At 42.6% G+C, this 27,303-nt stretch overlaps 3 non-coding genes across 3 annotated transcripts; 1 reads left to right on the top strand and 2 right to left on the bottom strand.

Moving 5' to 3' along the window:
• Nucleotides 1-4,649: 4,649 nt before the first annotated feature.
• TRNAM-CAU (transfer RNA methionine (anticodon CAU)) lies at nucleotides 4,650-4,722 on the bottom strand. The gene has a single exon. It is a non-coding gene; the product is annotated as a tRNA-Met (tRNA).
• Nucleotides 4,723-7,851: 3,129 nt separating this feature from the next.
• TRNAM-CAU (transfer RNA methionine (anticodon CAU)) lies at nucleotides 7,852-7,923 on the bottom strand. The gene has a single exon. It is a non-coding gene; the product is annotated as a tRNA-Met (tRNA).
• Nucleotides 7,924-20,170: 12,247 nt separating this feature from the next.
• On the top strand, nucleotides 20,171-20,243 carry TRNAA-AGC (transfer RNA alanine (anticodon AGC)). The gene has a single exon. It is a non-coding gene; the product is annotated as a tRNA-Ala (tRNA).
• Nucleotides 20,244-27,303: the final 7,060 nt, after the last annotated feature.

Below are 27,303 nucleotides of genomic sequence, written 5' to 3'. Positions count from 1 at the left end.
CTGTCTCAGTCATCTCCGAACTTTTCTATTTTTCCAAAGAAAAAAGACAAATGTGAATTCATTATATTTTTTATTCCCAATTTTTGACCAAGCTCTCTGGACTCTCTACAGGGGTCTTCATCTACAAAGAAAATTTGGATGTCCAGGGCCAGAAACTAAATATGCAAAGGACTACAGAAACTGTGATAAAAGAGGCTTTCAAAGTTAAAGTGGTTCCTAATCTTGGTAACACTTCTCACCCATCTGCACAAGTTTGAGAGTGGGGATTAGGATTAGATTGGAGATGCAATGTGGAGGGGAAAGGGGAATCCCAGGCAGGCAGCCTGCATTAGTTTACATGGGATTTAAGGGCCTGGAGGCAAGGGAGTGAAATTTCAAGTACTCCACCAAATGCCTACAGGTTCTGGAGTAAAGGGACTCAAGCCACAGAAACAGGAACCCAGGATTCACTTCCCAGCTACCCATACCTCAACCCCTCTGCAAGGGAAAATCAAATAGTGCCTGCTGGGGCACAAGGATTTAAGGGAGATAGAGGCTGAACTGTAACCAGAGGGAGCTCTAGTCTCATCAATAAGCCTATGATTCCACAAAGACCAGATGTTAAAATATCCCCTTGGCATTCACAGTAAACATAATGTACTCATATCTTCTCACAATGCCAACCCTTGGACAGAGGAGGTCTTCCAGATCTATCAGGCCCTGGATCAAGTTTCTGTCTCAAAGTTTTGTTTGAACACTCTGTCAATCAAGACATCTAAATAACTTATTTATTCATTCAATAAAAATGGGGTTTAATTGACGAGGCCTCCATGTATACTATGAGCACACTGTGCAAATGAGATTCCTGTGTGGATAAAGGTCAGAAAGAAAATCTATCACAATACTCTGAAATGACTGAGCCGAGAGAGGTATGTGCAGACTCCAGACATCAGGGGAAAACCCAGTGCTGCTGGCCTGGAGGAGCTGAAGGTTTTTTCATGATGGGATGGCTCAGGGAAAATGTGGAGAGCAAGGGATTTACATTGTTGTTGGAAGGGGAAAGGGAGGAAGAGGAACCAGTAGACTCAACAACGCTCCGAACACCATGTAGTCCCCACCTGTTTCCAAATAGGTCTTGTAGTATCAACAATTAAAGCTGAACATTGATTTCTTTCTTACAATTATTTTTCAGCAACTGGAAAACAAAATTCCCTTTCATGTCAAACAGATGGAATATTTAATTGGAATTTTAAACATAAGTGCTTATCGTGATTTACGTATAAATGTACAAGTTACCAGTGAACATGGTTTTCTCCTTATACATAGCTAGTCACACTGGGGAAGCCCTGGTGGTGCAGTGCTTGAAGAGCTCAGCTGCTAACCAACCTAACAGCTGCTCCATGGTAGAAAGCTGTGACCGTCTGTGTCCATAAAGATTTACAGCCTTGGAAACCCTATGAGGCACCTTAGCTCCGTCCTTTTACTTGCTGTAAGTCCGAATCCACTCCACAGCAGTGGTTTTGGTTTTTCTTTTGGTTCAGTCACGCTGGAAAATGGCAAGTGAAAGTGGAGCCTGGAAACACAGACTCCAAACCATCTCCTAGATGTCACTTCCTCAACAGTCAGTTGATAATAATAACTCTTTTTAAACACAAGAGCCACAAATCATTCTGGGATACTTGTACTAATTAACCTGGCAGTTATCATAGTGGCCTCTCCTAGATAGGACTTCCTCTCTTCTCTTCCATGAAATCTGGAAGTATGCGTTGTGATGGAGCCAAGAAATTTCCCACAGCTACCTTCTCCAGATCTTCCTTATCCCCTCCCTCCTCCTCTCAAATCAGTGTTTTCTCCCTCATTCTTGCCCAAGGCAGTCTCTGAGATGTTAAGCAGGTATTGTTTTTGGATTCTGGCTTACATCTTGATGACAAGAGGGCATGACATTTGTTGACCTGAATTGGAAATGAGCCAAAATCTTGAAAGCAGAAGTAGATGAGAAGAATTAGCTCAAATGATAGAGAACTTGCTTAGCATGCAAGAGGTAGTGGGATCCATGCCCAGATTCTCCAGGTTTTCCTCCGGCTGAAAACAGGACAAGGACCAAGGAAATCAGGGAAAGAGTGGTAGGGAGAGGACCCCAGGAAGGCTGCAGTAAGTTCAAGGAAGTAGAGCAAGGCAAGGTAATTTCTTTTGCACTGAACTGTCCTGAACATTTTCATCAATTTTCCTGAAAAAAAGTTTTTTTCTTTTTCACTAGGCTATAGGAGAAAGACCTGGCAATCTGCCCATTTAAAGATTACAGATTGTGAAACCCAATGGGGCAGTTCTATTCTGTCAGAAGGGGTTGCTATGAGTCAAAATTGACTCCACAGCACACAACAGTCTGGGAAACAAGAGAGCTATGATTGTCCCCAAAGAAAGGCTAGACTTCAATGAGAACTTATACACTCTTGCTCCAGAGTTGGCACTGCGGATTCCCTGTCGATCACTCAGGTTTCAACACAAATGTCACTTTTTCAGAAAGCGTTCTTCTGACCACTCTGACTAAATCGATACCATCTGTGACTTCATCTTCTACTCCAAATGTATCTGTATTGAAGAGTATCACTATATTACTGCTGTCTTGTCTACCTCCTCCCTAGAATGTATGCTTCCTGAGCCTTGTCCTTTCTTGTTCTCTTAGTGTATCCTCAGTGCCTAGAGTTACATCAGAGTATCTGGGGAAAGAAGGATTCTGAAAGAAAGATACCCTGATGTAATGAGACAGATATGAATTCAAGAGTGACTAGTTTGATAAGGAAAAGCTAAATTATATTATGTTATTTTCTCAATTTAATCTTAGGGCTAAGGGAGGAAAAAGAGGGAACTAAAGGATTCTAATACACTTTTAAAGATTACAGGCAGGTTGGATAACTCATCAATTCCAGCACAAATCCATTTTCCTCACGCTACATGGCAAATTGACAAGTGTGTTTTGTTCTCCCAACAGTAAATGAAGACTAAGGATATGGATTACAATTAAAATAATTTCACAGTGTTCCATCTCTCACACTTCACACCAGTCCATTTAAACATATTAGAAAACATAATTTGAATATGACATTAATAAACCAATCAAGTTATATTCAGTATCTTGAATCTCAATAATATATTGTTTTTAAATATAATCAGTCTTTACAACTAATAATTAACATTGAACTTTTATTCAATACTACAAAACTAGATATTAAAAATTAATAATGAAAAATAAAAGGTGGTAAATTCTATTCCTTTTTACAAAATTATACACATACATGTATATATTACATAGTAATTTGTAAAATACAAACAAGATGAAAATAGAAAATTTTATTAAGAAGAAACTTAAAAACTAAATTGTATCTCAATAAAATATTAATTCTTAATGCATACATTAGAAAAATCATTAAAGTAAGTTATCAGACTACTTAAAAAATGATGTAGTGACAAATTTTATAACATTATTCCTAATACCTGTTAGATTTTAGATTCTACTCTTAAATACTTTTGAAGTACAAATGATTTAATAAGCTGTGTATTCAACAGATGAAGAAAAAAGAAATACTGAAGGAAGCAGAAAGGATAAACAATAAAGGTAAGTATGGTAATTCATTAATTAGAAAAAAAAAATATGGGCTTGGTCTACTGGGAAAAATTTCAGTCATCAGGCAAATAAAAAAAGGTGAACTAAGCCCAAATGTCTTTGCTCCTTTGCTCTTTCAAGAAAAATGAATTAGTGGATGCTGAGGTACCTCATTTTAAAACTGTGGTAGGACAGTTTATTGAAATGCTAATTGTGTATTTTATCTAGCTGTTCCCCTGGGTGCAGAGAAGTAGGCACCAAGCAAGAATGGGAGAGTTTTGGAAGGGAAGTGAAGGGGAAGACCTTCTTCCTCTTTGCGCATTGCTCCCTGCCTGGGGTTCCCTTCCCTTCTCTCTTCCCTGGTTTTCCTTCATGGATTAAGTACGAGTGTGGGTCAAGACATTGCCAGTCCTGTCATATGTGGAGCTATACTGGAGAAAAAACACAAAACGATCAAGTTTACTACATTTCAAAGATGACCAATGTTGTAATTCATAAAATTAAAAACAGGAAGATTAAAAAAAAAAAAAAAACGTTTTCTTTATCTGCATTCAAGCCTGAAGCTTTGAGGTAGTCAATGAGAAGTCGCTGTTACAGACGGAGGGAGAACAGAGGAGCAAAGCTGGAGAATTTTAAGCCAGCCAGGTACAAATTCGGCTAATTCAGGCGCTGTAGGATATTTTGGATAACTGGTTATTTGGGGAATAAAAGTTTTGTGGTTTTGCAGAATTCTGCGGTCTCTGAGAGCTCCAGGGCCACCGCCTTGGTAGAGCCAGACCGGAACTGACGGTGGAGCATCTCCTGAACTTCCCAGGAAACACAGTCTGTGTAGCGGGGAACTCAGGTCAAAGGGGGACACAGAGATCATTACCCCGGGAACGTTTTAGCCCTGACACTTCCGCTTTTTTGATATTTTAGGCAAGAAGGGACTCCAACCAAACTGTAAGTAAGTACAGCTATCTCCAAATGCTCGGAATATTTTATCTCCGAAGGGAATTGTGATTATCATCTGCAGAAGTACCAGGAAAGAAATACACGGGACACAAACTTGTAGAGCAAGAAAATAGAGTGCCCTCTCTGAGGCTCGAACTCAGGACCTTCAGATTATGAGACTGACGCGCTGCCCGCTGCGCTAAGAAAGCATTGGGGCCTATGAGAGTTAAGTATCTTAGAATCATTGAGGATTGTGAAAGATATTGTATGTCCCATCATACCCTCAACACAAAACTAGTTTCCTTTCACATCTTCTCAGTTATTTCCCTGATTATACCTTATTCTTTCTCAGGTATCTTTCAGTTTGATGCAGGAATACAGTACTCCTGCATTAGAAGTTAGAGCTAAAGGCACAGGCATAACTTTTGAGGCACAAATATGCCCAGGAAAACAGGAATTGGTGGGTGGAGACTATGGGGGTAGCAAGTTTTTTAAATGACAGAGGCAGCAGGATAGATTCCATGTTCCTTTTGTGCTGTTTAGTTCACATGCTTATGTTATCATTTAGATGTTCCTGCCAGTGGGGAGACTGGAAGAGATCAGAACATTCTACTCTCGAAGAGAAGGCAAGGATGAGCCTCTGAGTGAAAAGGAGCCAAAGAAAACAGAGTGTAATCAAAAGGTGAAAGTTGAAAGGGAATACTCCTGGAAAGTGGAGGGGAAAGGGGTAAAAAAAAGAGAAAAGGTAAGCTGCTAACAGTGACAGTAGGAGACCAAGGGAGAAAAAAGGCTGTGACTCCAGGGTAGAGATGATAAGGAGGAATGCTGAGGCTTCAGAGCATATGACAATTTTTACTTCACTTGACATCACCAAGGAATGTATTTAGTATGTGTTAAGTTTTTTTGTTTAAGCTTTCTTTGCTTTTAAATACGTAGAAACCAAAGATTATTAGTGGTTACCAAGGATGGGAGAGAAGGGGAAGTAGGGAGTTTTTGCTTAGGGGGCACTCAGTTCATGTTAATGGTGATGGGATATTTCAGAAAAGGATAGTGAAAATAGTTACACAACTTGAAGAACATAATCAACATCACTGAATTATACATTTAGAAATGACTGAGTCTGTGTATGTTCTCTGGTATAAATTTTCACCACAATCAAAAAAAAAAAAAAGAAAAGAAAAACAATCAACAGACAGCCAGGGGTCCCTGCAGCCCCTTAAGCCAGTCCTGCCTGGAATTCTAGGAGGGTGGATCAAGTGTGATGCCCACATTTCCCCAAAGAGGAAGTGACACCTAGTGGGACGGGCTGGTGAGTGCAGGTTCAGATGCTGGAATCAACCCCGCAGCCCAGCTCTTACCTGGTGGACAGAAGGGAGTAGGAGTAGGGACATCGAGAGCAGTTCCGAGTTCTGATATCCATATCCGTGTCCCCGCGGCTACCCTCAGCCTGGACCTTAAGGGGTGGAGCGCAGACCCAAACCCCTCCTGGGCCAGGAGCATCAGGCCCTGGACCACCTGACCTGCATCTGGGGGGCAGAAGCTGAACCCTCTCAGGCCCCTTTCTGAGGGGGTGGAGACAGAGAAAGGTTTGTAAAAAGTTCCAGGGCCTCCTGGATGGGGTAGGGGAACACCAGCAGGTGCGGGGTCTCAGGGAACATGGTCTGCCCAGCCCCACAAGGACCCCAACGCTGGAGGGAAATCGAGGCTATCCCAGGAAAAAATGATAATAATTTGGAGGAAAAAGCAATCAACATAAAAGATCCAGGTAGAAAAAGCCCTTGTTTCTGGAAAATGTGATCACTGCTTGTCAGTAATGAGGGTGCCAGAGATGTCCATCACACATAATGTGCAACTAAGACGGCAGGAGAGTGGTAGACAAGCCAAATGAAAACCATGTAAGGCTTTCTCTAGTTATGTTAGGGAAAAAAATAGGAGAAATTGGAATATGGTTTATTCAAGGGACAACACTGATAGTAATGTAATCTCATATAATTGATATATGCCTTTCCACATCCTGAACCCCTGGCCATTTATTCTCTTTTTTACAAGGTCAACTTTGTTTTCTCTTCAAGATTCAGCTCAAATGAAAGGTTGGTGTTTCCGAATCACCCAGCAACTGCTACAAAAGAGAAGCCTTGGCGATCTGTTTCTGTAAATATTACTTCTAAGAAAACCCTACGGAGCAGTTCTACTCTGTAACACATGTGGTTTCCATGAGTCTGAATAGATACAACACCAACAGGGTTTTTTGGGGGAGGGGTTGGAGGAGGGGGTTGGGGGGCAGCAGGGGGAGGGTGGGCTCTCAAGATTCAGGTCAACCGTGATGTCATACAGAACTTCTTCTGACTTCCCCTCCAGAGTGACTTGCTCTGTTTCTGTGGTCTAGTGCATTTTATTTCTGGGTTAACATTTCTCTGTTATTGTGACCTGTCGGTTTATATTTATCTCATTTACCAGACATTAGTTCCTTACCGGTATCTCAGTGAGATTTGAGTCCACAGGGTATCATATTGTGCTTGGTAAAGGGATACTTAATAAATGTTTTTGAGTTATTAAAGTTAACCTTTAGAAGGTTGGGAAGGAGCTGAACACCGTTATCAACGAAGACTACCGTTTACTGACAGCCTAATTATCTGCCAGTTGCTTTACCTGCATTACCTCATTTAATCCTCACGACCCTGCAAAGGAAGTAGGATCATCAGGTCTCAGTGGAGTGACTGAATAGCGGTTTGTCCAAATTCACGTAGCTAACAAAGGCAGGGTTAAGATTTTAACCTGGTTCTGTCCCAAAGCCTGCACTTTCTCTTCCTGTCAAGTTACTTCTGCATGAACAATGATAGGAACGTAGAGTTAAAGCTGAGACATAAAATTATGGTTATATTGCACATGAACAAATTGTGGTTATTAAAGAATCTGCAAATATAAGCCTAGAAACCAATGAGAGATCTTTTATAGACAAATTTGAGTGCAGAAATGACTAATTTTCAGAATTAGGAATTTAAGATTACTGGCCTGTCTTACAGAGCAGATTGAGGCAAATATTTCAGGTTGAGCTTCAGATATCCACACCACCATGCACAGGTTAGTCTCCAGCACTTCTGTTTCAGAAGTTACAATGTCGTTTTACCATGCAGTCATACTATTTTGAGAAGTATGGTAACTTATTATTAATAACCGATTTTTTTTTTTATCAAGTCCATTCCAACTCATAGTGACCCTATAGACCAGAGTACAACTGCCCCCTAGAGTTTCCAAGGAGCAGCTGGTGGATTAGAACACCCAACCTTTTGTTTAGCAGCCAAGGTCTTAAGCCACTTGGTACCAGGGCTCCACTAAAATAGCAGAGGATGGTTTCGATCCATCGACCTCTGGGTTATGGGCCCAGCACGCTCCCGCTGCGCCACTCTGCTCCTTGACTGTATTACTAATAGCCAAACTTACACAGTCTTGGTTCATGTCAATATGTCAGCACATAGAATTAATGCCATTTTTCTCATCATCAGTACTGAATAAAAGCTCTAGATCAAATTATTTCTATGATGCTTAGATCTCGAAATCTGCTCGTAGCCTCCTATGGGTTATTTAATGGAAGTCTCAAAATTCTTTAAAAAAAATTAAAATGAAAAACATTTTATTTCCAATGTGGAGATGGAATATGCCATAGCAGCCAGTACTGCTTGCCTACACCACAGTCAGCCACTAACAGCACCCGCCAGGCCCCGTTGCTGACAGAAAATTGATTTTCTTCACAGAGCCACCTCTATTCTGCCCTGTGGTTAAAAGGTGGTGGATCCCATTCTCAGTTCTAGAGCCTAAATTGTGATCTATCTAGTTAATCATAGTGGTTCCCTTCTTCATGGCAGTAAAGTTTAGGCAAGAGTATGTGATAAAAACTTAGCTAATGAGACTAGGAAGCATATAGAAGAGATTGTCCTTAATTTATGAAACACATAGGTTTCTTTGTTTTCCTTCTAGACTTTGTCTGAAATTGTGAATGTTTGAAGTACTGGGCGGGGGAGACCACTTGGAGTTCAGAGACTCATATGTTGAGGATGGCAGGGTGAAAAGAGTCAAAGAACCTGGGTCCTGATGGGATCATGGAGCTGCTGAACTAATCAGCCATGTAGCCTCCTTATCCTCTGTATTTATTGTTATGTGTGATAATAAATCCACTTTGTTTAACCCAGTTGAGTGTTGTTTTAATTGTTGTAGAGCTGTTGTTAAAAGTTTCCTATTACTGGGGAGAGGTCTTTGGGCTAGATTTTTCAGATAAGTACATTTTATGTTCATTTTGTTCTAAATCGTTCTGATTACTGACATTGTGAAAAAAAATCCCATCCATCCATGTAAATAATATGAAAAATGTGAGTCTGTTGTGCCCTTGGCTCACTAAGCTTTTTCTTTCATACTAGCAGGCCAGGTATTCTCTTTACTTGGCGGGGGTACCTGTCAGCCACAAACTCTAGCCTAACCCTGTAGTCCCACTGTTACTACCTCTAGGCTTACTGGATACCTTCCAGTATCCAACTCAATCCAGCCCCTGGAAGTTTATACAGCCACACCTCAAAGTTATATTCATGAAGTTAGCATATTTCTACCGTATACAGAGGAAACCTTGATGGCGTAGTGATTAAGAGTTACTTTGTGCTACAGCTACTAATCAAAAAGTTGGCACTTAGAATCCACCAGGTGTTCCTTGGAACTGCTATGGGGCAGTTCAATTATGTCTTATGGAGTCAATATGAGTTGGAATCAACCTGATGACAATGGGTTTGATTTTTGGTTTTGACTTTTCATGGAAGGAGCCTTGGTGGTGAAAAACCCAAAGGTTGGTGGTTCAAACACACCAGCAAGTCCATTGCAGAAAGATGTGGCAGTCTGCTTTCCTACAGATTTACAGCATTGGAAACCCTATGAGGGAGTTCTACCTTGTCCTATGGGGTCACCATGGGGCAGCTCTGCCCTTTCCTGCAGGTTCCTTATGAGTTGGAATCAACTCAGCAGTAATGGGTATGGTTTTCAGGTTTATTGTATATAGAAGTTCACTGCTTTTCCCTTTAAACCTGTAAACTGGAATAGCATGGGATCTCAGGCCTGTGATAATCCATCTAGACCAAAAATTAGACCCTTTTCCTGATGCCTGAGGCATTTTTCTTACTCAATTCTCCACTCACACACATAGAAGTATTATGTAAAATTAGTTATGGTAAACACTGAAGGTGCTGCCTTCAAGGAATGTAAAATCTAGTGGGGAAGACAACGGAGTAAGCAGTTTACAGCACAGGGTGATAAATGCTACAATTGAGATGTGTGCCCCCGGCCCTGAGAATACAAGAGGGAAAACAGCCAATCCTGGAGAAAGAATTGGTAGCTCATTCAGTTTGTGAGCCTTTCAGTTTTTCCATTTGTTCACATTGTTTTGTTTTGTTTCCCACTCTAGGATAGATGAACCTAAAATCTTCCTCCATTATCTGCTGTTTCCAGGGCTCTCACCATGAGGCTAAGGACCTGAGGTCAGAAGAAAATTGAATTAATGAGGCTCAAAGGTAGGTCACGAATTTTTACCTTCTCTCACAGTTTTTTTTTTTTTTAGATTTTTAATTTTTGATTGAGTTTTTTTTTAATTAACTTTTATTAAGCTTCAAGTGAACGTTTACAAATCCAATCAGTCTGTCACATATAAGTTTACATACATCTTACTCCGTACTCCCACTTGCTCTCCCCCTATTGAGTCAGCCCTTTCAGTCTCTCCTTTCGTGACAATTTTGCCAGCTTCCCTCTCTCTCTATCCTCCCATCCCCCCTCCAGACAAGAGTTGCCAACACAATCTCAAGTGTCCACCTGATATAATTAGCTCACTCTTCATCAGCATCTCTCTCCCACCCGCTGACCAGTCTCTTTCATGTCTGATGAGTTGTCTTCGGGGATGGTTCCTGTCCTGTGCCAACAGAAGGTCTGGGGACCATGGCCGCCGGGATTCCTCTAGTCTCAGTCAGACCATTAAGCATGGTCTTTTTATGAGAATTTGGGGTCTGCATCCCACTGATCTCCTGTTCCCTCAGGAGTTCTCTGTTGTGCTCCCTGTCAGGGCAGTCATCGATTGTGGCCGGGCACCAACTAGTTCTTCTGGTCTCAGGATGATGTAGGTCTCTGGTTCATGTGGCCCTTTCTGTCTCTTGGGTTCTTAGTTGTCGTGTGACCTTGGTGTTCTTCATTTTCCTTTGCTCCAGGTGGGTTGAGACCAATTGATGCATCTTAGATGGCCGCTTGTTAGCATTTAAGACCCCAGATGCCACATTTCAAAGTGGGATGCAGAATGTTTTCATAATAGAATTATTTTGCCAATTGACTTAGAAGTCCCCTCAAACCATGTTCCCCAGACCCCAGCCCCTGCTCCGCTGACCTTTGAAGCATTCATTTTATCCCGGAAACTTCTTTGCTTTTGGTCCAGTCCAATTGAGCTGACCTTCCATGTATTGAGTGTTGTCTTTCCCTTCACCCAAAGCAGTTCTTATCTACCGATTAATCAATAAAAAACCCTCTCCCTCCCTCCCTCCCTCCCCCTTCGTAACCACAAAAGTATGTGTTCTTCTCAGTTTTTACTATTTCTCAAGATCTTATAATAGTGGTCTTTATGCAATATTTGTCCTTTTGCCTCTGACTCATTTCGCTCAGCATAATGCCTTCCACGTTCCTCCATGTTATGAAATGTTTCACAGATTCGTCACTGTTCTTTATCGATGCGGAGTATTCCATTGTGTGAATATACCACAATTTATTTACCCATTCATCCGTTGATGGACACCTTGGTTGCTTCCAGCTTTTTGCTACTGTAAACAGAGCTGCAATAAACATGGGTGTGCATACATCTGTTTGTGTGAAGGCTCTTGTATCTCTAGGGTATATTCCGAGGAGTGGGATTTCTGGGTTGTATGGTAGTTCTGTTTCTAACTGTTTAAGATAACGCCAAATAGATTTCCAAAGTGGTTGTACCATTTTACATTCCCACCAGCAGTGTATCAGAGTTCCAATCTCTCGGCAGCCTCTCCAACATTTATTATTTTGTGTTTTTTGGATTAATGCCAGCCTTGTTGGTGTGAGATGGAATCTCATCGTAGTTTTAATTTGCATTTCACTAATGGCTAATGATCGAGAGCATTTTTTTTTGCACTCAGGTGCTTAACTGTCCTGAGTGCAAATCAAAGCAAAGGTCAGAGGTTTGGTTCGAACCCTCCAGCGGCTCCTGGAAAAAGACCTCAGGATTTGCTCCTGGAGATCACAGTGGAGGAAACCCCATATAAAGTGGCAGTTCTAATCTTTCCTGTAGAGTCGCTGTGAGTTAGAATCACTAGGAAGCTTGGGAGCAGACGGTGGGAGGCCAAGTGGATATCAGTAACAGCCAGAAGTAGTTGGTATAAAAGTGGAAAACTCAAAAGTTAATTAACAATGCTGCCAAAGGTATTACCTTTCAAAGCCGCGGATGAACGGATAAGGCATCTTCCTAAAGATTAGAAGATTCCAGGTTCTACTCCTTGCCGCTTTGAGATTTTACTTTCTTGTTTTCCGGGGAAAGTGGGTGTTCTGCCCTGTTATTTACGAGACACGTTATTTTTTTAAAAATTCGGAAACCGGTTTTTAATGACTAAACCCAGTGCCGTCGATGGGACTTTCTGTTATTATCACTCCTGAGAGAGAAGTGTCAGGAGCTGCAAGGGAGGCTGGTAAGGATTTACAAGGAACGAAATAAGAATCTGGTTCTATCACCACAAACTTGGAGAGACAGGTTAGAGAGAAGCAAGGGAGGCTAAATAAGATTTACAGGAACAAAATTTGAATCTAGCACAAATCCACAAAACAGTACCTTCTTTACCAGCCCATTTTGCATGAAAGAGTCTCCCGTTTTGTGAACTCTTCGTTCTTTGTTTCACCTCTCTTTCCTGAGATTTAACACAGAATCTTCCGCGAATCCTGTTTCGTTTCCTTTAAAGTTCAGCTGTAAAAGTTCACCCCCAAAAGAGCTACAGCTACGTAACAAAAGAAAGAAGCAAAAACCAGGGGGGCAGAGAGCACCACCCGTTGCCATGGAGTCAATTCAGACTAAGCGAACCTATAGGACAGAGTGGAACTCTCCTATAGGGTTTCCAAGGCTGTGAACTTTAGGAAGCAGATTGCCACATCTTTCTCCCTCCGAGCGCCAGGGGATTGGAACCATCAACGTAAAAATGACCTTGAGCAAAGAGAAGCAGCTGGTGAGCGGTGAGTCCTTCATTGGAGGACGGAGACAATCTTGATCGCGTTTCAACCAAGTGACTCCTGGTGGTGATGGTGGGTGAGTAGAGGGGATTTACCAGGAGGAGTCAGCAGCACAAAGTTTACAAAGAGTTTCCGCGCTTGCATCCACAGAACCTCAATTCTCCGCTGCCCTGACTTCCACAGCGTGTCCCCTCGCTCTGAACGGGGGTGACTTGCCAGAGGTCGCTGCCCGAAGCGCTCCTCCTCCCGAGGGAAGGAGCCTTGTGTTGCTCAGGTTCAGGGCCGCACACAGCAGAGATGCAGGGCCAGAGTCCTGGCTCAGTGAATGGCCGGGTTTTTCTATCCTGGTGAACCGAGCGCGTCGCTGAAAGATGCGGGAGGCGGCGGACAGAATCCGGGTGACTTCGGAAAAGAGGGAAAAGTGGCCCTGGGGAGCCGGGGTGGGTCCTTGGACCTGCCCCTCCTCCTCGAAGCCCAGCGGTGTTTTAAGGAATTCAACAGGCCCTCTGGTGGTCGTGTAGGATTATGAAACTCAAACTTTTTTGAAATTTTGGAAGAGGTGGTACACTCCTTGGCGGGAAAGACAGACATACAGTTTTCACTCTTCATCACCGCCTTTGTTTGCCCCACCACTGACAATCACTGTTAATGGCCCCTGGGTGTCCTGTAGTGGGCCCGGTGGTGCAGTGGTTAAGGGCTCAGGATGCTAACCACAAGGTCAGCAGTTCTAATCCACCAGCTGCTCTTGGAAACTTTATGGGGCAGTTCTTCCCTGTCCTATAGTGTCACTATGAGTCAGAATGGACTGAATGGCAACGGGTTGGTTTCTTGGATTGATGTGTCCTGTAGGAGCCCTGGTGGCGCAGTGGTTGAAGCTCTGGGCTGCTAATCAAAAGGTCCAGTTTATCACCTCAGCTAAAATGCAGCGTACTGCCTGGCCTGTCTCTATTCCTATTTCCTGCTTTATTTGATTCCGTGGCACCTGGGCACCCACAGTCCTTCATGAGAACAGCTGGTTTGCTTTTCAGCTTCACTCTTGGAAATTATCCCATGCACCCTCTGGACAAACGAAGCCATTGCTAATTCACCTTCATTACTTACTGTTTTGTTTTTCTTAAGACCTTGCACACCCCTGACACACCCTTCAGTAAGGCAGCTGAATGTCTGCTTATCCTTAAAATGTAATTGTGGACATTGTCTTGAGCGGAGGTGGAAACAGAAGGGGGAAGAAAACTGAGAGAAAAAGGATTGAGGACACTCATCCCTTCTTTCCTCTTCTTTTCTGGATTCACAGTAGGTACCCAGAAAAAGGAAAAGAAAAAGGTTTTCTTTATATCTCTTCTGAATGGAACAAGGCTAGCTTCCCATTAAACCTGAGAATCAGTGTCCAAGGAGGGAAGGGTGGGAGAACACAAATTTCTAGAGCGACATAACTCGAATTCAAAATGTGGATGCTACAGCAACACAGAGTAATAAGCACTATACAATCATGGAATGCCACTGTAAATAGTTGATTATGTCTCTTTCTTACATATTAGTTATGATGATTGCCTTTTTATCAAACCAGTAAGAGCTCAAAAGCACCTAATCCTGACTTCCCAGCTGAAAATGAACTCCAGAATAATTTCTTGAGTGGATTAATCTTGCTTCCAGTTGTGGCAAGTCATCTTGTCCATTCCAGAACAGCAGAAGGCCTTGCAGCTTGCCACCTTCCCTTAGGATACTAATGATTTCTTCCTGAATTTACTCCATAAAGGAACACAACAGAGGAAAGTGTTTCCCCTCCATGTCACCTATTTCTGAACAGGCAGTAGCCGCAAAGAACATCATCATAACCCTAGCCACTGGGGATAAACTGGGAGGATCTAGACTATGAACATTTTAAGAAACTTTTACTGTGGGGGAGAAACAATAACTTATGTTCCCATACAGGATCTTATAAACTTGATGGAGAGTAAGAGAAGAGAGGGAGGGCATTGGTTTAGCTGGTGAGGTCAGGGAACAATCCTCTGAGGAAGTGACAGTTGAGTTGTAGTCTGAGAGATGAGTCACTGTGTCAAGTCTGAAGCAAAAGTAGAAGAGTTTGGAGGCTGACATCTGGTGCCAGAGCCTCCGTTGGCAGGCAGAGGAGGAGTTAAGGGAAGAACCCATCTCCACAGCACACCCAAATAGAAGAATTTTCTTTTTGTCAGTCTTTGAAACTCTACATCAGAGTCCTACTGGGTTTTAGTTCCTGAGGGTCCATCCCATTTCCATAGGGCCCTTGCTGATAGAGCCTAATCATGTAGAACACCTTGGCTTCAGCTGGCTGGTTAGCTCAATTGATTAGAATGTAGTGCTAATAATGCCAAGGTCCCTGGTTTGATACCCGTAGGGGCCAAGGTTGTGGCCTATCACCATCAGGCAGTTTCTTTTTGAAGCCTTGATTGCTCAGTGGTTGAGAGTTAGGCAGTTAAAAAGGAGGCAATTCCAAGCCACCAGCCACTCCTTAGAAACTCTATTGAGCAGTTCTACTCTGTCTTAAAGGGTCACTACGAGTCAGAATCAACTTGATGGCAGTGGGTTTTGGATTCGTTTTTGTTTTGGTAGTGGTGAATGGTTAAGTATTGGACTGTTAACAGAACGTTTGACAGTTTAACTCACCACAAAAAAGACGTGGCTATCTGCTCTCATAAACATTACAGCATAGGAAACCCTATGCAGCAGCTCTACTCTGTCATATAGGGTTGCTAGGAGTCAGAATCAACTCCCTGGAAAACAACAACCTGGAGGATTTTGCCCTGGACTCTCATTACTGTAGGAAGAGACAGACTGCAATGGTGAGATCTGAGCGGACGTTTACAGCCACAGTTAATTAACACTCTGCCTGCCAGACTTTTCAGTATGAATTTCATTCTGTCAGAACCTTACTTCCTCTCACTCTTTAGTTTTCTAAAATCCTTTTTCAAGTGCTGCCCTGAGCATTCTCTCCTGCATCGGGTCACTTTACCTGCCAGGCTTTGGTCTTCCTTATTTGCCAGACTAAATCTCCACATAAATCTCAGTCTGAATTAGCAGGGATTCCTTCTCTCACCATTGAATTTATCTTTTCTCAGTGCTGAGAATAGCGGTGATGTTCAGGCTCCCACCTCCTGAGATGTACCACTCATCCTCCATGCAAAATGTCCAGCACATCCTGGTGACTTTCTCCCTTTGTAAGGATCCCAGTCTGTTCTGGGCTCCTTCCTCACTGCTTCTTCCTGGTTTTCTCCACTTTTTACAGCCCTTGACTTGGAGTGTTGGTCAAGCCATTGTATTAGGGTGGGTTCTCTAGAGAAGCAAAACCAGTAATGTGTATAAATATATACAGAGAGATTTATATTAAGGAAACAGCTCATGAGACTCTAGGGGTTGGAATGTCCCAAGTCCTTGGATCAGGACAGAGTCCTTTCCCAATTCACAGAACCGCGGAAGCTGGTGAAACCAAGATGAGCAAGTTGGAGAGCAGGGATCCTGCTAACAGGTTGTGAAGGTCCAGGAATCCTCAAGGTCAGCAGGCAAGACCACAAGATTTCTCCTGAGTCACTTAACTGCAAGGGCTGGCGAACCCAAGATAGGCAAGTCAGGGAGCAAGACTCTTGCTCTCAGGCTGTGAAGATCAGTGAATTCCAAGATGAACAGGTAAGTTGCTAGCTCAAGTTCCAAGACCAGACGGTCAAACGAGAGACAGCTGCTGGATCCAGAATAAGCCAATAACCTTTGCAAGGCTAGCAGGAAGGAAGGAGGCGGTGGAAGGGGAAGAGAGGAAGGCTGTGGGGGCGGTAAGCAACCACAGGCTGCATCCCCGCAGGTACCACTCAGCAGATTCCATCATGGGGGTGATCACATATCAAATTTCAACAGGAAAGTAATCACAACATTATATAACTGCCAAAACACTGAGAGTCATGCCTCAGCCAAGTTGACACACAATCTTAACCATCACAGTCATTGTCAGCTCCATTCTGTATGTGTCCATGAAGAAGAAAAACAAAAAGACCTAATACCAATTGTTACCAAGATTTTAACCTGCTGTCACAAGTGAGAAGCTCTGTGGTCATTTGGGTCACAAGCGAGAAGCTCTGTTGTCATCTGGAGAGAAGAGATCTCTAATACAAGAAAAGGAAAGGAAAGTGGAAAGTGGAGAGAAGCCCTGCGTATTAGTTACCTACTGCCGCTCTAACAGAAGCACCACAAGTAGATGGTTTTAACAAACAGAAATTTATTTTCTCACAGTTTATGAGGTTAGAAGCCTATATTCAGAGCACTGGCTCTATTGTAAGGTGTTCTGTCTCTGTTGGTCTGAAGGAAGATCCTCCTCTCTTCTGAGGTTCTGCTACTGGGCAATCTTCACATGGCTTGATGCCTCTCTTCCCATCTCTGCTTTTTTCACTTGCTTGTTTAATTTCTTTTATATCTCAAAAGAGATTTCTTTTATATCTCAAAAGAGATCGATTTATAAACACACCTTATACAACCCAATAGGACAGAGTAGAAACGTCCCATAGTGTTTCCAAGGAGCTGCTGTTGGATTCGAACTGCCCACCTTTTAGTTAGCAGCCTGTAGGTCTTAACCACTGTAGGTCTTAACCACTGCACCACCAGGGCTTCAATTCTGTCTTATTAACTAAAAAAGATGACCCATTCTCAAGTAGGATTATGAGCACAAGCATAGAGGTTCTAGGATTATAACACGTATTTTGGGAAGACACACTTCAATCTATAGTAGCTGGCCTACGTGTCCTACCTCTCTCAGGCAATGTGCATGCACTGCCATTCCACCTAGATATTTCCTGTTGTTCTGTTTTTAAATTCAAAGCCCTAAGTGCCACAGTCCTACTTCACTTTCCAGGCCATCCAGGTCTGCCAGGAACTTCCCAGCCTTAAGACTTTTTCACCACCATGTGCTCAGAGCAGCTAAATCATTTTCTTTAGGTCACATAATTGTAAGGAGCAAAACCAGAAATGGAAACCTGTTTTTTTTTTATAAGAAGCTCAGATCCATCAATTGTACTCCTAGGTATATACCTACATGAGTTGAAAAATTATGTTCACACAAAAACCTGCCCGTGGATGTTTACAGAAGGGTTATTCATAATGTACAAAAATTGGAAGTAACTAAGATTCCCTTCAGTAGGTGAGTGGATAAACAAATTGTGGTGAATCTATACTATAGAGTATTATTCAATGACCCAAAGAAATGAGCTATCAAGTCATGAAAAGTCATGAAGGAAACTTAACTGCATATGACAAAGGTAATTAAGCCAGTCTAAAAAAAAAAAAAAAACTACTTATAGTGTGCTTCCAACTATACTACATTCTAGAAAAGTAAAACTGTAGAGAAAAAAACAAAAACCTGTGGCTGCCATGGGTTTAGGGGGAGAGACGGAGTGATGAAAAGGTGGAGCCCAGAGAACTTTTAGGGCAATAAAACCGTTCTGTATAATACTGTAATAGTGGACACATGACATTATGCCTTTATCAAAACCCACAGAGCCGCACAACACAGACTGAACCCTAATGTAAACTATGGACCTTAGTTCATAATAATGTCTCAGTATTGGTTCATCAGTTGTAACAACTGTCCCACACTAATACAAAATGTAAATAATAGGAGAAACTGGTGGTCAACAGGGAGTATATGGAAAGCCTTTGTAAGTTTCCAGTTATTTTTCTGCAAACTTAAAACTCCTCCAAAAATAAGATCTATTAAATTAAAAAAAAAAAAAACAAACGTGTGCCTTTCCTTTACCCTAGTACAGAGTTTCAGCACCTGTTTTTCTCCACATCAGCTCACTCATGCATTCCTTCATTTAACAAATACTGATAAAGGTGTAGATTTAGTCTTCCTTTTATCAGATAGGAGCCCAGAGTCTGTTCTGTTTCTGCCACCCCCGTACAACACTGCTAAGCACTCTTAACTCCTTCTCCCTCAAATCTCTTTAGCCAATGTCTTGACAAATACTGTAGAGTCTTCCCGTACAACCTCTCTAAAATCTTCCTCTTGCTCCTCATTCGTCTATCCTTCCATTCATTCTACAATGTGTGGAGAATGCATTCTGGAACAGGCAGTGCAGTGGGTACTGGAGATGCAGAAAGACTCAAGCTGCTGATCTCAGGACAACAGAGGTAAAACTCAATCCATATATACTTTTAGAAATTCTTTCCTTTTCTCCCGATTTCAGTTTCACTATTTCTAACCTCTTTAACATATAAACCCTTTTCCTAAAATGTTACTTTGAATTCTTCAAAGATTCTCAAGACTCCATAATATTATCCCAACATAACTCCAAGTGTCCAGGCTTTTCAATCACTGCTTCCCTCAAAGAATATTCTACACACACACACACACACACACACACGGACACACACACACAGGGGTATTCTCACAAAGAAATGTTCTCTCAGCCCTGTGTTCCCTCCTTATCCGCATTCCTCAAGGTCCACACTTGATTCCTTCAGAAGAATATCATCTTGCTTCATGACCCCCAGGGCTCCTTTCTGTAATACTGTGGTGATTTTTGCTGTTTTCTCATATGATGGGGATGTATGATTTCTACATGGCATACCTTAATGGGAATTGAACCCAAATCTCTCAGGAATTAGAAAAAGAAAACTCACAAATTCAGTAGTTTCCAGATAATAGCGGTTACCACGCTAACCTAACAAGTGTAAGGTCTTTGGTTCAAAACGCAGCAGAAATGCTTGGTGCTGTTTGCCTTCTGGAGTCGGGGAGAGGATGCCCCGCTGCCTCCTCCTGGGTGGCCACAGCTGCGGGGAGCAAATGACAATCACGCCTTTCAGAGAGTCAGATGGTCAACCTAGGAGAACTGTGCCCCATCGCCAGAACTTTGTGGGTTGGTCCTCTCTAGTTGGGACGTCCTCTCTTCTCTTCTTGAAAATCAGAAACGTAAAATGTTGGCGGCGCCCGAGCTTTGCCACCGCGACCTTTACCGATTTACCTCTTCTTGTCCCTGGCGGCACAGGGGGCTGAGCACCCAGGAGGATCTTGCCCCAGGCCATCTCAGAGCTGGCCCGCCCCGGGTTGAATCCTTATTCCGCATTAATTCTACTAAAAACCAAACCCCGTTGCCTTATACTCTTGGAGACCCAATAGGACAGAGTAGAAGGGCCCCACAGATTTCCAAGGCTGTACCTGTTTGCGGAAGCAGGCTGTCACATAGTCTTCCCGCGGAGCAGCTGGTGGGTTCAAACCTTTCTATTGGAGGCCGAGAGCTTAACCACTGCGCCGCCAGGGATCCGTATGGTTCCTCTTTAACGACCTTAAAAATCCTGGTGTTTGTAACGAACTGCTCGAGATAGTGGCTATTGGAGTGTGGACCGACATATTGATACTTGAAAAAATATAATACACTTAAAGCGCAAGGGGAATTAGCTCAAGTGGTAGAGCGCTCGCTTAGCATGTGAGAGGTAGTGGGATCGATGCCCACATTCTCCACATTTTGCACTTTGGACTTCGACCTGTTGAAAACGAGAAAATATTGATCTGTTTGAAATTAGTTGTCCAAGTGCATGCTTCTTCGGGTTTATTACCTACGGGTACTGGCAATACATGGATCTAGCGATTTATAATTTGTTTTCTGTTTAGAGGAGCTGTGATTCCAAGAGGGCGTTGCGTGTCCAATTCTCACTCTTCTTTTTTCTTCCTACAGCTTGGCCCTAAAGGCAGTCACAGACCTGAGTGCGGGGCAGAACCCAGGAAAGAAAGCCCCAGCTTCCTGGCTAGGGGACTGAAAAGGGAAGCCCCAAGCAACAAGGAAGTACCTCTGAGATTGAAGAGGAGGAAGAGTTCATGAAGGCTAACCCATAAAGTTTTTTGAGCTCCAGGATGCACTTCAGGGCTGCAAATACGTAGCTCTGATCTCTAGTAACTTTACAGAGACTTTGAGACTGAACTAAGTGACAGACCACTGCCCAAGTCCATAATGGACACTCTCTAATCTCCCTTTAATGCTAAGTGCACATTATGATGCATAGTTGTGTTTCTGAAATTCACTTGGACTAAATGAAATAATTGTAAATCTCTTAGTAGAATCAATGATGCATAATAAAATTAAAAAAAGGAAGATAGCATTATAAGTTCAGCTGGGGATGTTAAAAAGAGAATGTAGCTAGTCACATAGGTGCAAGTGGAGGAAATTTGGGCTGGAGATAAGGTTGGGAACTATTTATTCTTTCATTCACTCAGTCAGTCAGCTAATACTAACTGAGCACCTCTTATGTTTCATTTCAGCAAAGGAGACCTTGGAAGGTGAAAGGGCGGTTGAGATCTCTGGGGTGTAAGATCCAGGTCATTGAAACAACAGAGTAAAAGGCAGACACAATTGTCCCAGGTCCCACGGCCCACAGGGAGTCCTATGGCCTGGTGCGGACTCTATGCCCCTGGTTGTAGAATCCTTGAAGGTAGCGTTGGTTTATATGGAGTGACTTTATAAAGCAATGATTATGATTTAAAGAAAACTGGAAATTGACCAAACAGCATCTCTTTGAGACTAACATTGGAAAACACCGTTCCTCAGTGAACCTTCCTCAGGGTGGTGCCCTCTTGGTGAAACCTGCAACATGCATGTCAGTCTCATAATCCGAAGGTCCTGAGTTCAAGACTCAGAAAGGGCATGTTGTCCTCTTTTCACAGTCAACAGAAAAACACAACACAATAAAAACAAAACAATAAAAAACAAAAAAAAAAAACGTTGCAGAGGAGTTGATTACTACTCATAGCGACTGTCAGAGCAACAGAGTAGAACTGGCCTGTAGGGATTCCAAGGAGCCGCTGGTGCATTCAAAACACCAACCTTTCTGCCAGCAGCCAAACTCTTAACCACTGGACCACCAGGGCTCCCAACGAGGTAAAAACACCAAACAAATCCTGTCAAATACTGGCCCCATTACTCGCTGAGAATCACTGAATTTTGTAACCTTTTGAGGCTGCCAGTGGTTTGAATAAAATGGAGGGATAAAGCGATATTCCCAAAAACTACGAGCCATATTTTATCCTTCATCTTCCTAACCATCTTATGAGGAAAACAGAACTTTCTCTTCCCACTTCTGCTTTCATAGTGCCCAACCTGCAGATGTAGGGTGCAGGAAGTTTAAAGTCTGTCATTCATTTATTCAGCCAACACATGTTTCTGGAGTACATATCTTGTGTCGGGACTGTTCTGGGAGCGAGGATTTCAAGAGTGAATAAAACATGAAAATCCCACCCATGTAGAAATCTACTGCCATCGAGTCAATTTTCACTCATAGCGACACTATGTCTTAATGGGTCTTTAAGCAGCGCCTGGTGGATTTGAAGTGCTCTTAGCAGCCTGAGCTATTAACCACTGCACCACTAGGGCTCCCCACTTGTAGAGCAACATCCTAATTCGTAGTAGGGGGGAGAAACAGACAAGAACCAATAAGAAAAACACATAAAAAGCTGGGTGAAGATGCCTGCTGTGGGGGAATAATAAGAAAATAAAGGGAGTAGAAGTCAAGGGTGGTATGTTCAGCTTCCAAAGGAAGAGAAAGGAAATTTGTTACCTTGAAGATATTATTTAGTCTTTCCTTCATCCAGCCAGCTTGTTGGGATCCTTGTGCCCAGGTTTTCTAACGCTGTCATTAGAGTGGTTTTTGCCTATCAAGGGTACTGGAGGTTCTGAGAATTTTTTTCACTTAAGGTTTGTTGGCTTAGTTGGATAAATGCTGGTATATGAGTCCTGAGGTGGAAATCCTTCACATATACCTTCATATGGAAAATGAGGACTGTAAAATCCCCTGGGTGGATTAATAATACCTGGAGCAGGACCAGAGCAATAGGACCTGCTTCTGCTTTAGGTGCCATTTCCCTGCAGAACACTGGTCTCTGGCACAGAGCTTGTATCATTAGGGGCTAGACAAATGCATTTGTAGGTTAAGGTTAGAATCCACCATAGTTCTTGTTACAGATCAAATTATGTCCACCCCTCTCCCCATATGTGTTAGAACCCTGACCCCTATACCTGTGGATGTAATCCCATTTGGGAATAGGCTTTTCTTGGTTATGGTAATGATACCACATTAGAGTAGGGTGTGTCCTAAACCTAATCACCTCTGAGTGATACAAAGAGTAACATAGACACATAGACAAGCCAGCACAAATGGGGGAAGACAGAAGCACATGTGAGGATCACCAAAGAACCAAGGAAAGAGGAACACAGAAGGTATAGAAGCTGAGACAAGGATCTTCCCCTAGAGAAGACAGAAAAAGAGCCTTCCCCTAGAGCTGGTGCTCTGAATTCAGGCATCTAGCCTCCTAAACTGTGAGACAATAACTTTGTGTTCTTTAAAGCCACCCACTTGTGGTGTTTCAGTTACAGCAGCACTAGATAGCTAAGATGTTTCTCTTCCTGGAAAGAGCTGGCTTTCCTCTAAGGTTCCCGATCTTCCCAGGTGAGGAAAGAATCCCAAATGGTCTTCAAAAATTGAGCATTTTCTGGAAGAAGCATGAAGCCGCAGTATAAAAAGCAGAGCCAAACCCCACAGAGTAGAACTACCCTGTAGGGTTTCCAAGGAGCAGCTGGTGGATTCGAGCTGCTCACCTCTTGGCAGCAGCCAAACACTTAACCAATGGGGCCACCAGTGTTCCAAAAACCACTAATGAAAAAAAAAAAAATCCATTGCCATAGAGTGGGTTTGTACTCATAGCCACCCTATAGGACGGGGTAGAATTGCCCCACAGTTTCCCAGGAGTGCCTGGTGGATTCGAACTCCTGACCCTTTGGTTAGCAGCCCTAGCACTTAATCATTACACACCCAGCGTTTCCAGTGGGCATAATTTAACCATATAGAAAGGACTCAGGAAAGTTAAAGGCTCACAGGGTCAAGATTAAAGCAGCAAATCTGTTACCAGAATGAGATTTCTGTGGCGGAGGGAAAAGATGTGACAGGTTTATATCCACGATTTGAAAGGCATGTTCACCAGAGTTCTAGTTTATTGATCTCAGAAAGGAAAGGAAGAAAAGAAATTTGTCCTACAATCCGGAAGAGAGAAAAGCCTTTCCTGTGATTTTTGCCTAAAAATCCTAACAGATAATTAGGATCAAAAGGGATTCTCATCCATGGAGTATCAGTGTTCTCTTTGTCAACCTTTCCTTCAAACCTGACTCTGAGGAAAAACCCTGATTCCCATAGCTTCCAATGATGTCTAGTATTATCCTACCTTTCCTCAATTTATCCTTGTCCCATGATTCTAAGGTTTTCCTACCTTAACGCTGTCTTTCTCTGGAAAATAAGTTGACTGATCAATCCCTACCTATCCACCTTGGCCACACTGAGAGGGATGATGATGTAGGTATATGGGCGTGAAAGGCTGCCCACTACCTCCTCCGAAGCTGCCACATTTGGTAAATCAAATGACAATCACAGCCTCTTTTTTAAAAAGCACAGTAACACAAGCTTTAAGAAAGCCAGGTAGTTCTGACTGAAGATCCCACCCAGCTAGAGTTTGTCTCTTCTTTCATGGCAAATCAAGAAAGTAAACTTGCAGAGGGCTCAAACGTTCCCACAGCAAATTTTCTCACAACAGCCTTTATTAGGTGCCCTTTTTTTTCTCCACACTTTCTGAGAGAAACAGTGGCATTCATCCCATTTTTGTCTGAGGCGGTGTCTGAGATACTCTGCCCTCTCTTGTGTCATGGTTCCTCTTAGTGGCCTTGGGTTTTACTGTGATGCAGAGTGGACTCCTGAAATTGTCAAGGCACCTCACATCTAGACTGTTCACAGTTCAAAAAGAAAGCAAGAACATGGCCAATTAAGAGAAATGGTGAAGTGTTTGCTTTGCACTCAGAGGTAATGGAATGGGCACTTGCTTTCTCTAGTTTCCTTCCTTCTTGGTAGGAACCCACCATGCAAAGCTTCTCCTCCAAACTCAAATCTAGGAAGTATTGAATTTCCTTCAAATGTATTTCTGGTTCTTTTCTTATTTAACACACAAGGCAGCTCAGGTGCAATCTTTGACTAACATTAACTATTTTTGGGATGTAGATAAAGAAGAACCCCTGAAAAGATCTATGGAGAGAGAAAGTGTCATCTGTGCCAGGCATTTTCATTTCAGGATATGCAGCGCTTTTTGGGTGTTGGAAGGGCTGACCTCTCACTCCTGATCTCTCACCCCTGTTTTTAGACAGAAAGAGCCTAATTTTTCAGGTGAAAGGAAGACCTCTCCTCTACTTGGACTTGAATTTTCTGGGGACATTTGAAATATTTGAAGAGATGAAGTAAGAGATAAGGAAAGCTGGTGAAACAAGGAAGGCTGATGAGGGACACCTAGAGAGACAGTATGTACAAGATAGTTTGTGGATCTGAGATCTCTGAGTAGAAGGGTCTCGGGAGAGGACACCAAGAGCCAGAGGGTCAGAAAAGGAAGTTATAACACTCAGGGAAATTCTTAGATAGAACTCAGGCCAAAAGAATGGGAGTAAAAAGCCTTGGGAAGTCCTTACTGAAGGAGGTTTTTACCCATCTGCCTTGGACCCCAGGATCAGTACCTGACAGTCCAAATCAAAACCCTCGGAAACTTTAGTAACTTCAGAGAAACTTGTTTCTTCTGTCTATATTATTTTAGACATAATCCCATTGTCTGTGTACAGAGCAGCACATGTATACCTACAATGAGGAAATTGTGTGCACCAGAAATACATTCCTTTAAAATTGATTTAAAAAAAAAAAAAAAAAAGCCTTAGGAAAAGCTTGTCACTTTTCTAAGCAAATTCCACATGCAGAACTGAAGATACATTTTTTTTTATTTGCAGAAGCAGCTAAAATTTGATTCAAATATGGAAGAAAAAAAAATACCCCATCATCCTGAAGCATCTTAAATCTCCTTTAAGGTGAACCATATACCAAAAAAAAAGGAAAAAAAAAAAAAAAAAAAGAGCTCAGAGAGTGGAGAAGTTTTAACCTTAAGTCAATTTCAACTCTTTTTTTTTTAATTAATTTTTATTAAGCTTCAAGTGAACATTTACCATTCCAATCAGTCTGTCACATGTAGATTTACATACATCTTACTCCCTTCTCCCACTTGCTCTCCCCCTATTGAGTCAGCCCTTTCAGTCTCTCGTTTCGTGCCAATTTTGCCATCTTCCCTCTTTCTCTATCTTCCCATCCCCCCCTCCAGTCAAGAGTTGCCAACACACTCTCCAGTGTCCACCTGATTTAATTAGCTCACTCTTCATCATCATCTCTCTCCCCCCTGCTGACCAGTCCTTTTCATGCCTGATGAGTTGTCTTCGGGGATGGTTCCTGTCCTGTGCCATCAGAAGGTCTGGGGACCATGGCCGCCGGGATTCCTCTAGTCGCGGTCATACCATTAAGTATGGTCTTTTTATGAGAATTTGGGGTCTGTATCCCATTGGTCTCCTGCTCCCTCAGGAGTTGTCTGTTGTGCTCCCTGACAGGGCAGACATCGATTGTGGCCAGGCACCAACTAGTTCTTCTGGTCTCAGGATAATGTAGGTCTCTGGTTCATGTGGCCCTTTCTGTCTCTTGGGTTCTTAGTTGTCGTGTGACCTTGGTGTTCTTCCTTTGCCTTTGCTCCAGGTGGGTTGAGACCAATTGATGTATCTTAGATGGCCGCTTGTTGGCTTTTAGGACCCCAGACGCCACATTTCAAAGTGGGATGCAGAATGTTTTCATAATAGAATTGTTTTCCCCATTGACTTAGAAGTCCCCTCAAACCATGTTCCCCAGACCCCAGCCCCTGCTCCGCTGACCTTTGAAGCTTTCATTTTATCCCGGAAACCTCTTTGCTTTTAGTCCAGTCCAATTAGACTGACCTTCCTTGTATTGAGTGTTGTCTTTCCCTTCACCCAAAGCAGTTCTTATCTACTGATTGATCAATAAAAAACCCTCTCCCTCCCTCCCTCCCTCCCCCTTTGTAACCACAAAAGTATGTGTTCTTCTCCGTTTTTTCTATTTCTCAAGATCCTATAATAGAGGTCTTATACAATATTTGTCCTTTGGCCTCTGACTCATTTCGCTCAGCATAATGCCTTCCAGATTCCTCCATGTTATGAAATGTTTCAGAGATTCGTCACTGTTCTTTATTGATGTGTAGTATTCCATTGTGTGAATATACCATAATTTATTTACCCATTCATCCGTTGATGGACACCTTGGTTGCTTCCAGCTTTTTGCTATTGTAAACAGAGCTGCAATAAACATGGGTGTGCATACATCTGTTTGTGTGAAGGCTCTTGTATCTCTAGGGTATATTCCGAGGAGTGGGATTTCTAGGTTGTATGGTAGTTTTATTTCTAACTGTTGAAGATAACGCCAGATGGATTTCCAAAGTGGTTGTACCGTTTTACAATCCCACCAGCAGTGTATGAGAGTTCCAATCTCTCCGCAGCCTCTCCAACATTTATTATTTTGTGTTTTTTGGATTAATGCCAGTCTAGTTGGTGTGAGATGGAATCTCATCGTAGTTTTAATTTGCATTTCTCTAATGGCTAATGATTGGGAGCATTTTCTCATGT

The sequence above is a fragment of the Elephas maximus genome, chromosome 1, assembly GCF_024166365.1.
Source record: "Elephas maximus indicus isolate mEleMax1 chromosome 1, mEleMax1 primary haplotype, whole genome shotgun sequence".
NCBI classification, from domain to species: Eukaryota; Metazoa; Chordata; class Mammalia; order Proboscidea; family Elephantidae; genus Elephas; species Elephas maximus.
This window is presented reverse-complemented; position numbering and strand designations above follow the sequence as displayed.